General features: G+C 37.2%; 1 pseudogene; it reads left to right on the forward strand.

Moving 5' to 3' along the window:
• Positions 1-5,318: 5,318 nt before the first annotated feature.
• LOC109101384 lies at positions 5,319-13,727 on the forward strand (annotated as a pseudogene).
• The last annotated feature ends 263 nt before the right edge of the window (positions 13,728-13,990 follow it).

A 13,990-nucleotide genomic window follows, 5' to 3' on the forward strand; every position in this document is an offset into this window, starting at 1 on the left:
TTTTTTGTTCCAGCAGAGAAAGCAATGAAATTATTAAATAACAAACATCCACACCCAGAAAAAGGTACAAAAGCTTTCATTGGGGTTATACCTTTTCAAAAAGTACCCTATTTACCCCTAAAAGGTGCATATTAGTACCCCAGTGTATGTATTAATACATAAATGGTACATATTAGTATCTTTTGAAAGGATATTGTCATCCCACCCTTATGAACATTAACCATGATTTTATTGTAGTAAAAGTGTATTAACAAGGTTGTTTTTTTTTTGTTTATTGATGTAACCATGTAACCGTTTTGTGTAACCACAACACCACCTGTAGCAAAACCATGGTTAATTTGTGGTTACCAGGGTTTAACTATAGTAACCATGTTTTTTTTGTTTGATTGTTTGTTTGTTTTTTTTAAACCAAGGTTCATTTTCGTAAGAGCAGTGAAAGCTTTGTGCCTTTTTTTTTTTTTTTTTCATCGCCAAAACTGGATTCTATACTAATTATTAGTGGCTACTGCTGATAAACTTGAGAAATGTGCTGTAGATGTTGCTCAGACAGATATGACTCAGTGTGCAGTGAAATCTCCCTCTCTCTTTGATTAGAAATTACTAAACATTTTTCAAAGGAACAGACTGTCTTTGGCACACAGTGTGCTTCACTGCTCATACAGCAATATACTTTCCTCTGTAGTGCTCATAATCACTTTTAAAAAATGGGGTTTCTCAATCTTTGCATTGTGTGACCAAAATACCAAGCGGGTGTATTTGAAACCCTGGAGGTGAAGACAGCTTGCTATCTCAGTTTCAGATGTCTGACAGACTGCTGACTAACCACAAATATCCACAGATATACTGTTTGCATATGCGAAAAGTGTTGGCAGCTTCCTAAACAAAACAAGTGAGGGATTTTGAACATTCTGAGAGTGAGATTTCTTCAGTAGCTCTGTTGTTAATATGCAAGGCCAGTGCTGGATTAGTGCAGGTCAGCGCTGTCCCGCAGTGTGTTATGTTAGCGGGTCTGGAGGGGATAAAAGTCTTTAATCTAAATTGAATTAGAGCGATCCTGGATTAAATCTAGAGGTCAATGCCACAAGTCAGCAGAATATCAGTGTTTACTTTAAATCCACATTTTACTCTTCCTTTCTAGTGTTAAAGGGATACTCCCCCCCGAAATGCAATCATTATCATTATCAATCATTGTCATTAATCACTTACCCCCATGTCATTCCACACCCATAAAAGCTTTGTTCGTCTTCTGAACACGTTTTATTACCAAACATTGGATTCAGTCTTTTATGAACCTGTTTTCTTTAAACTAACACACATTTTGTATTCCTTTTTGGAATTGGTTGACCATAGGCCTTAATCATATGAGCTTATGCACCTCAGGTTTTGAGTGAACATGCCAAAATGATTCGCAAATAATGCTTTTGTCTCTCAAAAACTGAGGTGCATAAGCTCAGACCAATGAGGTCAAATCAAATCCAAAAAGAAAAACTTGTGCTGCGTTGAATTGAAAAGGCCAGGAATTTTTGACCAGGAACACCAAACTAGGTAAAGGATTTTCAACAGAGCACAAAATAAGATACCCTTATTTAAAGCTAAATTACAATAACCATATCATATTAATATTACAGTAAGTTTAAATGTGCTTCACTCGTCAGGACAGCCTCTTCAGTGACTTCGTAGACACCCTCACAGAGTACGAGACCAAATCATGCTCGCTACTCCCATCATGAACGGTAAGGACATGGTGGCTGTCATGATGACGGTCAACAAGATTGGCGCTCCTCATTTCACTGCTCAGGATGAAGAGGTAGCATTCACTCATATCACTCTCTGTGATATAGCGAGTACAGCGCTTTGTGTTTATGCTCAGCAATAAGTCGGAGTCTCAGTGAGGATGCCAATTTGAAGCATAAAACGATGCCAGAAGGATTAATTATATGCATTGTGCTTCCCACAGATACTTTTAATCTCACATCCCCAGTGAATGTTTTCACTGAATATTAATACAGTAAAAGCATTTTGATTAAACAGACTTCTACAGAACAGCTGAAGTAAATCGAGCTCTGTGTCTTGTTGACGATGAAGAAATATCTCAACTTTGCCAATCTTGTGCTTCGAGGTTTTCACCTGAGCTACCTGCACAACTGTGAAACCAGAAGAGGACAGGTGGGATTTCTGGGAGATTGAGATTTAAGACACTGACCTGTAAACACTGCCGCTCCATGATCTTGTCATTTTTCCTCACATCTGCATTGCAGGTGTTGTTCTGGTCTGCCAGCAAAGTGTTTTACGAGTTCACTGACATTGAACGACAGTTCCACAAGGCCCTGTATACAATTCAGCTTTGCATCACAGGAATAAATAAAATTTAAATTTTTAAAAAAAAAGTTGTAAATATTATTTCAAAGTATTACTGTTTTTTTTTTATTTTTTATACTGTGTTTCAAATAAATACACCCTTGATTAACATAAGAGACAGTGTTTTTAAAATGTATTTAATACATCTTTTATAACTTTTAATGCATATGTGACCCTGGACCACAAAACCAGTCTTAAGTCACTCGGGTATACTTGTAGCAATAGCCAAAAATACATTGTATGGGTCAAAATTATTGATCTTTTATGCCAAAAATCATTAGGATATTAAGTAAAGATCATGTTCCATGAAGATATTTTGTAAATTTCCTACTGTAAATATATCAAAATGTAATTTTTGATCAGTAATATGCATTGCTATGAACTTCATTTGCACTACTTTAAAGGCGATTTTCTCAGTATTTAGATTTATTATTATTTTTTTTTTTGCAACCTCAGATTCCAGAGATTCAAATAGTTGTATCTCGGCCAAATACTGTCTTATCCTAATAAGCCATACATCAATGGAACACTTATTTATTCAGCTTTCAGATGATGTATAAATCTCAATTTCGAAAAATTTACCCTTATGACTGGTTTTGTGGTCCAGGGTCACATATATATATTTGATTTTTCTAGACTACCTAGAAAGTAAAAATGGGATCCATTTAAAGAAAAGTGCTGGATGGTTCTTTTCAGACACACATGCATTGTTGTTACAATAACCCTCCAGCTGACCAGTGGGCATTAGTAAGTGGACTTCCCACCTACGTTGCAGAGAACGGCCTGGTGGGAGTCTAGACCTCCATTCTCCTCTCCTGACGCCAAAGTAGTCAGACAAGTTGGAAGCTATTATGGTTTCTAATGTTCCTGTCATGTGCACAGCGAGGGGGAATAGAATGTGCTCCCACACTGAAATGATGGATAATTGTAATTTTGTGAACAGTAATTAATCAGAAAGCAATGCCCCTTCTCAGTGAGCATGACTGCTGCTTTCTCTTCGCTGCTATCTTACAGATCTGTAACATCATGAACGCAGCTGAAGACGAATTATTTGACTTTCAAGTGAGCTCACCTTAACTTACACACCTATGAAAGCCATGTATAATAATAATAATTAATGCAATTTAATTAGCAGTGTTTCAAAAATAAAAGCTGTACACCTCAGCTTTTTGTATATATACAATATTTAATTGAAATTTTCCCAAAATGTATTTTGGTTAAAGTTTGTTTTTGTCCTGCCAGAAAGAGCCTCTGGATGAATCTGGATGGACAATAAAGAATGTACTCTCTTTGCCCATCGTAAACAAAGAGAAAATTGTTGGTGTGGCCACATTCTATATAAGGAAAAATGGAAAGCCTTTTGATGACATGGACGAAACACTAATGGAGGTATTTGAGGCCACAGTATAGACCAGTAGTGTGTCATAGCTAAATATATAGTAATGGATAGATCAGCAGACTCTGCATTATTTATGTTTGAACATTTCACCGAGAACATTTCATAGTGTAGTGAAAGTTTACCCTGGTTTCAATGTTTTCTGCTGGGTTGGTTGGATTCAACTAAACTGCTAAGCCAAATCTCTAAAGTCTCTAAAAAAAGTACTTTGTACAAATGTGTCTGTTTTATCATAGTGCTACAGTCCACAGAGACTTTGTTGAGTTCAATTAGGTTCCCTGTGGAGATGTGATGCTTGTTTAGTTTTCCCATTAATTTCCTCCTGATTTGACTAGCAGAATGTTTTAATCCTGTTCTCTTGTTATTTCAGTCAGATAAAGACTCATATCTTTTTATTTTGGTATGAATCTGAGGATGAATCCCATCCTAAATGTGAACTTAAATGTAAATATGAATCTGATTCTGAAGCTGATTCTCAGCCCACAGTAAATGTGAAATCTGAATGAAAATATGAATCTAAACTTGAATCTTAACCTCCAGTATTTGTGAACCTTGAATGTAAATCTGAATCTGAATCTCAACCTGTAGTAAATGTGAACCTGTATGAGAAGTGTGAATCTAAACCTGAATCTCAACTTACAGTAATGAACCTGAATGTAAATGTGAATCTAAATCTAAACCGGAATCTCAATCTACATTAAAGGTGAACCTGAACACAAATCTGAACCTAATTGTAAACTTAAATATAAATGGGAATCTGAACCTGAATCTCAACCTACAGCAATTATGAACCTGAATGTAAATGTGAATCTAAACCTAAACATGAATCTGAATCTCAACCTGAATGTAAAGGTGAATCTAAACCGGAATCTCGATCTACATTAAATGTGAACCTGAACACGAATCTGAACCTTGAATGTAAATGGGACCTCTCAATCACAAAAATGTGAACTGAACAAAAACTGAACCTAATGTAAAATTGAATGTAAAACGGATCTTAACCTACAGAATCTGAACCTGAATGAAATCTCAAACCTAAACAGCAATCTGAACCTGAATTGTAAACCTGAATGTAAAGTGAATCTAAACGGAACCTAAACATTAAATGTGAACCTGAACACGAATCTGAACCTATTTGTGAATGTAAATAAAGGTGAAACTAATGTCAACCTGAATTCTGAACCTGAATATAAAAGTGAATCTGAACCTAAACATGAATCTGAACCTATTTGTGAACATGAATGTAAATGCGAATCTAAACCTGAATCTGTTTCAGTCGCTCACTCAGTTCCTGGGCTGGTCAGTGCTGAATACAGACACGTATAACAAGATGAACAAGCTGGAAAATCGCAAGGACATCTTTCAGGACATAGTCATGTACCACATCAAGTGCAGGAAAGATGTGATTCAGTATATATCTTGGTGGGTTTCTCCATATTGACAGGGCTTAGTCCCTAGTATGCACTAATTAAAATGAATTACACTACATTGGTAAAGCTGGTAATAGCAGGATATCCTGTGGTAAGAAGTATTTTGATCATGTGGAAAAGCAGTGCTGTCATATATGACAGTATGACTGATTGCCTGGTTAAAATGGGTTGTATGAGCATAGAAAAGGAGTCACGGAATATCAGCCTTGTAAAATTGATTTTTTTTTTATGTTCAGAACACACGTGAGGTGTATGACAAAGAACCTGATGAATGTGACGAGGATGAGCTGGATGATATTCTGGTAAAACACAAAAAAAATTCATGCATAGTTTAAAGTCTAGTTGTTTTATAGCTGTGTGTGTTCAGATGTGCTGTCTCTCTCTACAGTACGACACACTGCCAGACTCAGACAATCTTTGAGTTTCACTTCTGTGACTTTAAGTTCAGTGAGTTGGATCTGGTGAAGTGTGGCATCAAGATGTACTATGAACTCAGTGTCGTAGACAAGTTCCATATTCCACGTGATGTGAGTGATAATGGCAACTCAAATCCTGTTGGTATATTTTGACTATATACTGTATCTAGCTAAAGAAAATTTAAGAGGTTATGATTGTTCTGGGATGATGTTTGCTTACTTTACAAGACAAAACAAGCCACATTAATATTCCTGGGGCCAGATTCACAAGAAAAAAAAATGCAAAATACAAATAAAATTCTTCTTAATGCTATTTTCTTTCTAATTTCCAACTTAAAGTTAAGAATATTTCCAAGGAACATTTCTTAAAAATGTTCTTTTCTTATAAGATTGCTCTGAAGTCAAAACCTAAGAAGAATTTGAATACATGGGGGAAAAAAAAACTCATTGTAATACTTACAGTGCATTGTAATAATTGAAACCTTTAACTTGCCTTAAATACCCAAAGGTAAAATGACAAGTCAAGTCAAATTTATAGCAGTGTTTGTTTCAAAGCAGCTTCAGATTCAAATGGCCAATAATACAGTTTATATTTTGAGATGATACAAGGAATCAAGCAGTTGAGAAATGCTATATAGTATATATCGCCCTATGTACAGTATGCGGATATAGCTGGACACACTTGGATATCCAATATTATATAAACAGTTATATAAACAACAATATAGTTACATTTTGCAATGAAAGAAAAAAAAACAATTGAGTTTTGCTATACTATACAGTATATCTCTTCACGTGACTATACTATATAAATGTGGAAAGAGTTTCATACTTTGATGTAACACTAGTGAGCGATAATATAAATAATGACATTTCTCCCTTAGGAAGATTTAGGTGAATCTTCCCTTGGTCTCTAGATGGCTTGGGTCCCTCCTTCAATGAATTTTTACCCATTTTATCATTTTTAAAACGAGATATAATTCGTGTCTACATTACAAACGGGATATGCACCAAAGTTTAATTTTTAAAGTTATCATCAATGATTTATGTACATTCGTCCTACCAAGCATCACTACCTACTGCTGCTACAATGTGTGTGTTTCAGTGCACTCTCTTTAAGATATTTTATTGCACACTGTACAGACAAAGTAAATACAATATTTGCTATGCCTTGTAAGACTTAGCTGAAATTGATTTCTCTCTAGGCCCTGGTGCGCTTTGTACTCGGTCAGTAAAGGTTACAGGAAGATCACCTACACAACTAGAGGCATGGCTTCAATGTGGGCCAGACCATGTTTACACTGCTCATGGTAAGAGAAAAACCTCTCAGAATGATGTTTCAGACATTTCAATTCTACGCGCTGTTAAGGGAACCTAAAAATCTCATCTCAACCACTCTCCAAATCTGTTCTCGCTTCAGAGACAACACCTAATCTTGCTCAGCAAAGGCTAGTGAAGCACTAGCTATGAATACATTTACTAGTTAATTTAATAAAAAATCAACAAACCAGCCATTTAATAAATTTGCCCCTCTTTAGTGGGTGCTAGAGTTGTGGGACTTTTTTACAGAATATGTTTAATGATACAGCCCATCTCCAACACGCATTCTCTGAAATGGCAGACGGCCCCATCTAATTAATCAGCCGAGTGTAAACCTGCTCCTGGTGAAGTCATGTGTAATCACAGTGAGCTGGCCGAGTGTTGGAGGGCTGGAAGAAATGCAGGCCAGGCTGCTAATGAGCCTTTCTCAGCACTACTCCCATGCTTCACTGAGCCTAATGAGCACTCACTAGTCAGCCTCTTGCTCTACAAGAGTAGGGGGTGTGTCTTAAGGAGGCTCCGCCTTGAAGCCTATTAAACCTGCTCTATTGTGTCTCAGACAGGTGACCTGAAGCGCTACTATACGGACCTGGAGACGATGGCGATGGTGACTGCTGGGCTCTGTCATGATATTGACCACCGCGGCACTAACAACCCCTACCAGATGAAGTATGCACTCATTACAGTCAATGTCCCACTGCTCTTACTAAAGAAAAATGTGTATGTATTACAATATATAGAAATACAGTGTGGAGAGATTCTCATTTTTATGTCACCAACATCCACTATCAGGGGTATCATGCACCAGTGGGTCACTATGCAAGATAAGATGAGACTAAAAAACACATTCTTCTAAATCAATATAACTTAGTAGTACTTTATTTAGATGTCAGACAAGTTTTGTGGCAGAATTTTTGTTTAGCGTGCAAACAGATGGGTACAAACCCTGACCTAACATGCGAGGAAAATTGCAACTTGACAGCTACTGAGCAACATTTTCACAGTATGCAAAGACATTTTGAAAAAAAAAATTTTATTTTGTGCTCCACTGAGAAAATAAGTGCCATGCATTGAAATGAAACGAGAGGGGGTAGAGGATGGCGTAAGTTATCATGCCTACAATAATCATGTAATTCAGTGTTCAAAGATGCATTTTTATTTGCATTCAAAATACACCCTAATGAACGATCTAAGGAGCCAACGTTTACATTTGAATTATTTCAGTCGTTAAATTTATGCAAACTGCATAGCACATTGCATTATGCCTATTTGCATTCATTTTTACTGAAAGTCTGTGACCTTCTAGGTTTTAAAGGGGTCATGTCCACACCCTCCTAAAACGCCTCTTTTAAACATGCCCCCACATGTCTACATCACGATGTGGGAAGATTTGCATGATGGCGCCCAAATGTTCACACAAGTGTAACCTTTGATTCTTGCTGTTGCCGCCGCCGCCATGTTGTGGAGACGCTGTTTCATTGTGAAAGTGAAAATACTTTGTTGGCCTTCCAAAAGTGGACACAACTAAAAAATCAGTGGTTAAGTTGCATTTACAACAGTTCAACCCAAATATTCAGATGTGTGCAGCACATTTTATGGAGGACTGTTACCTGATCCTGGGAGACTAAACTACAATGCCGGCTGTTTTGACTCACAGTCTGTAAGTATGTTTATATATGTAAAGGATTTGCCACTGATGATTCAAACACGAGTTTTGAGCAGTGTAGAGTAGCGGTTGTTGTTTGTCGTTTCTCCAATCACAAATGCAGACATGGTTTAATGTTTACGTAGCACGATGCAATGCAACGCATAACAACACAGTAAAAGTCATTATAATCAGTAATTATGTCCCCACTGGATGCAACAAATGGCTTGTTTGTAATGGGTTTTATTGTTATTGTCTTCTTACGCTGTTGTCACTGTATGGCAAGGGGCATAACGGCTCCGTCACATGCTTGAGGCATTCGGCCAATCACAAAGCACTGGATAGCTGGCCAATCACAGCAGACCTCGCTTTTTCAGACTGATGAGCTTTGTAAAAAAACTACGCGTTTCAGAAAGACAGGGCATAGAGGAGAAACAATAATGTACAGTTTGTGGAAAATAATGTGTTTTTTGAACCTTAAACCACATAAACATTTCATTAGACCAAATACACAAAATTAGCAACATCATATGCCCCCTTTAAGATTCCATTTCTGTGATGAATTTGCCAGGTCTGGGAATCCACTGGCAAAGCTGCATGGTTCCTCCATTCTCGAGAGGCACCATCTGGAGTTTGGAAAAGCTCTGCTTAGAGATGAGGTAATGCTGAAAAGTAATTCCATTTCTGAGCAATTTTCATCATTACATTTTTGAACTCTGCAGACCACTGAGAATGTGCATCTAGTTGATAAGCCCATAAATAACTGCCTCCTCACTCACAGCAAGCAGTTTCCTCGCTGAAATAAATTGTTTTCCAAGGCCTTAAATATCTACCAGAATCTGAATGGAAGACAGCACGAAACCGTCATCTATTTGATGGACATAGCTATCATCGCAACAGACTTGGCCTTGTATTTCAAGTAAGAATTGTATTTTGTGTGGGATGTACTTGGCTTTTGTGAATCATTTATTCAGAGTTAGTCTTGCAGTCAGAGCTGCATAAGCATGATTAACATGAATTTAATCATGATGTGCCTCTCAGGAAAAGGACCGTGTTTCAGAAGATCGTTGATCAGACCTACGAGAGCTGGGACAGTTGGACCAAATACATGATGTACGAAACAACTAGGAAAAAGATTGTCATGTAAGTGCTGTGCAAAAATAACCTGTTAAATAACTAATATCACCTATAATAGCTGTTTGCTCAATCAGCTGCTTTATATACTACAGAAGATAATATGCAGCGGCTTGAATTTGGTGCCTTTTAAGGTTCATAAATATTAATTCACGGCATGGTGTTTTGGTTTTCCACACCGCAGGGCTATGATGATGACTGCCTGCGATTTGTCAGCTATTGCCAAGCCATGGGAGATTCAGAGCAAGGTTAGATATTCCTAATGCATAATGCAATGTCACATGCAAGGCCTGAGTATTCAAACATGTAGGGCAGCCAAGGGTGTGACTGCATAGGAAAATGAAATTGCTGGGCTCTCAGCCGGCATAATGGGTCTGAAACCCCATTCATATGATAATGTATCCATGGATGGGTTGTTTACATGCATTGTTTAACACTCATTATTATATGCGTTTCACAGCAGATGGTAATGTACTGTAGATCATCTTACATGCGTTAGATTTTATCCTGCCGGATGTCATGCATTTTTAAAAAAAATCAACATTCTTCTTTTAGATGTTTTTTTTGGTAATGTTGTTATTATATTCGTGGAAGTAGGTCCAAGAACAATGATCGAGCCAAATTTTATAGTTGCAAATGGGACATGTGCCAGCTCTGTCTCAGTGGGAATTGTTATGTAGTGATTTCTGCTTCGTTTAAGTCATTAATGGTCCCTAATGCACAGTTAATATATTTGAAATCTAGTTACATGTCAAATCCATATTCGCATATCTCCAAATGCATCTATAAAGACTGACTGTGTCCTGTAGGTGGCGTTGTCCGTCGCTGCAGAATTCTGGGACAGGGTGACCTGGAGAGGACAGTGCTGGAGCAGCAGCCTATTGTGAGAAAGCGACTGGAATGAAGGGGCGGGAGGGGGCTGAGAGAAAGGGAATAAGAATGAAAAGTTCCCATGGGTCATGTCGTGATGTACTGCCTATTATGTGGTGCAGTGAATCAGAAAGAGCGGTCACAATGGCCCAGTCAAACAGACCGCTCCCAAACTCCCCATTTTCCTTAGCTGTGATTGAAAATGCAAGAATATAGGCCTATTGTCAACTTTTCAAAAGTGTCTTCGAACTTTCTACTTTAGTTGCATGGCCCTTCATGCATTATATCATTTAGCTTTAAATATTCACAGTATGTAAATGTAATATAAATGAATGTGTGAGGACAAAAGAACCTCTCAGTCAGTTGTACCCTGGAGTAATGTAATGCTTAATGCGTTTCGTGATGTTGATAACAAAGAATGGAATATATTTTAGTTTGCTCTTTGCTTTTCGTAACAATAATCCCATTCAAATCTATATGTTAGATTAAAAGTAGCCAGAATACATTACTTAAAATATTACAAATGTAATTTATAATGAATGTTACTAATTTGTAAGCAATCTGCTGGGAATCGGTAGGTTGTGGTTTCATTTTTGAGAGTGAGTTAAGAACAATGCTGTTTCCTTTCCAGCCCATGATGGACCGGAACAAAGCGGACGAACTTCCCAAACTGCAGTGTGGTTTTATTGATTTCGTCTGTTCTTTTGTTTACAAGGTGAGGTCCTCCATTTCGATTAGTAAACAAAACGACATATGGGACTTCATTGATCTACACTTCTAAATGTTCACAGGATCCAGACGAGAGTCCATCAGGAAGCAGATACATAATCATCAGCATAAATGCACAATGCTGGTCTTGATCAGATGTCTGTATACTTGAGTTTTATTGACCGTGAACGTCAGAATGCAGGCCTGCTGGCAGTAGAGAAGGGCTGGAGGAGACATGGATTCACATAGGATTCTATTTTCTACCAATTCAAATCATTCATACATTTCAAAACTTGATTTTCTGAATGTTACTTAAGAATGTAATTTTGTTGGAACAAAAAGAGGTGTGCAATATGTTTTGTCTGCTACTTTTTGCACGAATCAAACAAAATTATGTCTGTTGTACGTAGCCTAATAGACTGAAGTTAGAATGCATTTACGTTTAGTCATTCTGCAGACGCTTTTATCCAAAACGACTTGCAATTGGGGGAAACATAAAGTGATTCTTCTTAAAGAGGCAAACAGACACAGGAAGTGCTTGTAAAACCAAGTTTTAGACATTGTTCAAATAAGTACAAGCTAGAATGCCAAGGAAAATAGTTCCAAACAAACCCAAAGCGCAACTTGCTTTGATTCAGCCATTTTTTTTTCAGATAGTTGGAATAAGGATTCAGTGATTCAATCAATAAGACAGGGATTTGCTGCCACCTGCTGGTGGTTTTAGCTTCATATTTAAAGTATCATTTCATTTTTTTTTAATCATTTCATATTTTAATAATCAAAATGTTATTTTTAAAACATTAATCTCATAACATTATTTATGCAGTTGTAATTTCAGTGTAAATGCATTCATGCCAACTCAGAGCTGCATTAATCTTTAAAATAAAAAATGCAATAATACAATATCTAGCATGTCTTAGAAGATCTTTATTTCCTAAACATAATGCCCACAATACTCCCACTTTACTCACGTCCAACCCTTCTTGCAGGAGTTCTCTCTTCTCCACTCAGAGATCACGCTTATGCTAGAGCGAACAGGAAGGAGTGGAACGCTCTGAAGGAAATTCATGAGGCCAAGGTAGCCAAGCTGGAAGAGGCTAAAAAAGCTAAAGAGGAAGCAAATGGTGTCAGCTCAGCTGCTAAACAAGGTAGATAGTGGCTGAAATGGTGTCTCTCAGTCTCTTAAAGCAATAGTTCACGATAAAATGTGGAACACAATTGATTTGCTCTTTTACATAAAGTGGGTGTAAAATGGCACTGTAGAATCATAAAAGTCCACATCTACTGAGGAGGACAAGATTCTCAGGAGTAATATTTAAACACTTACTTCACCCCAAAAAAATGAAAATGAGCAGCAAATTTACTCACCCTCAGGCCATCCAAGTTTGTTTCTTCATGGGAACAGATTTGGAGAAATTTAGCATTACATCACTTGCTCAGCAATGGCTCCTCTGCACTTAATGGATGCCGTCAGAATGAGAGTCCAAACAGCTGATAAAAACATCACAATAATCCACAAGTAATCCACAACACTCCAGTCTATAAATTAACATATGGCAAAGCTTTTCACTTCACAAGATGTGGAGTATTTCTATAAAATCTGTTGAAGCAGCAAACTCATCTACATCTTGGCTGGCCCGAGGGTGAATACATTTTCAGCAAAATTCCAATTTTTTATTTATTTTTTATATAACTGTTCCTTTATTCTTGGCACAAATTTACGGTTTGACTTCATATGGACTAATTTTGTGCTTTTGTCCTTATTTGTCCTTTTGCTTTGAATGTATGGAAAAAAGCAGCGTGAACATTCTTCAAAATTTCACCTTTTGTATTTCACAGAAGAAAACAACAGTTCTGGAAGGATTTCCGTAAACAATTTTGTAAAGAATAAATATATATGTATTTAAAATGTATGAACTGTTCGATTAAGGATGCACATTACAAACAATTGACATGTCATTTATTTTCTTTTCCATATCCAAATTCTCTTTCCTTACAGGAAACACGGTCCCAGCCCCATCCCAGTCCAAGACCTGTTTCATTTCCTAGACGTCAAACTGCACAACAACAGACAGTAAGAATGTATGACAATGTACCAATCATTTGGATCGCTTCTATTATTTCTCTCCACATGATGACCTGTTACAATTATTTGCACTCGTCTTAAAACCTTTTAGTGTGATTATTGCAATGACTCAGTGGTGACACCAGATTTTGTAAAGTTATACTTTAGTGATAATGGCTGAAAATATACAGAATAGAGCGTTCTTACATGCTAAACTTGTACATAAGTGTATAGTGTGAATACATTTGGAAAGTCCACGTTACATTGTTTTCATTATTTATATGTAGAAATAAATATAAAAACAGAGAAATCTTTGAACCTAGCCTTATTATTTTTTTAAGCTTTTGTAACCTTGTTGCTGTGCAAAATAAGACTTCTGCCCCTAGGATGCAGTGCACGTGGTTAAACGTGTGTGTGTGTGTGTACGCGCTAGTGCTAACTGTCCCACTGGGACATACATTACATAACAGTCTTACAAAAGCATTGGATAACACCTAGGGGGTGTTGGCCTAATCGACTGGGAAGGATGAGAGCCGATTGGCAGGACAACAAAAAGAGGCGGGCTCAATGCTAGCATTTACGTCATGTCACAGACGTAGTCATTGCACGTCAATGGCTATGATGTCACGTCTTCTGCTACATTTACCT

The sequence above is a fragment of the Cyprinus carpio genome, chromosome B14 (assembly GCF_018340385.1).
Source record: "Cyprinus carpio isolate SPL01 chromosome B14, ASM1834038v1, whole genome shotgun sequence".
Lineage (NCBI taxonomy): Eukaryota > Metazoa > Chordata > Actinopteri > Cypriniformes > Cyprinidae > Cyprinus > Cyprinus carpio.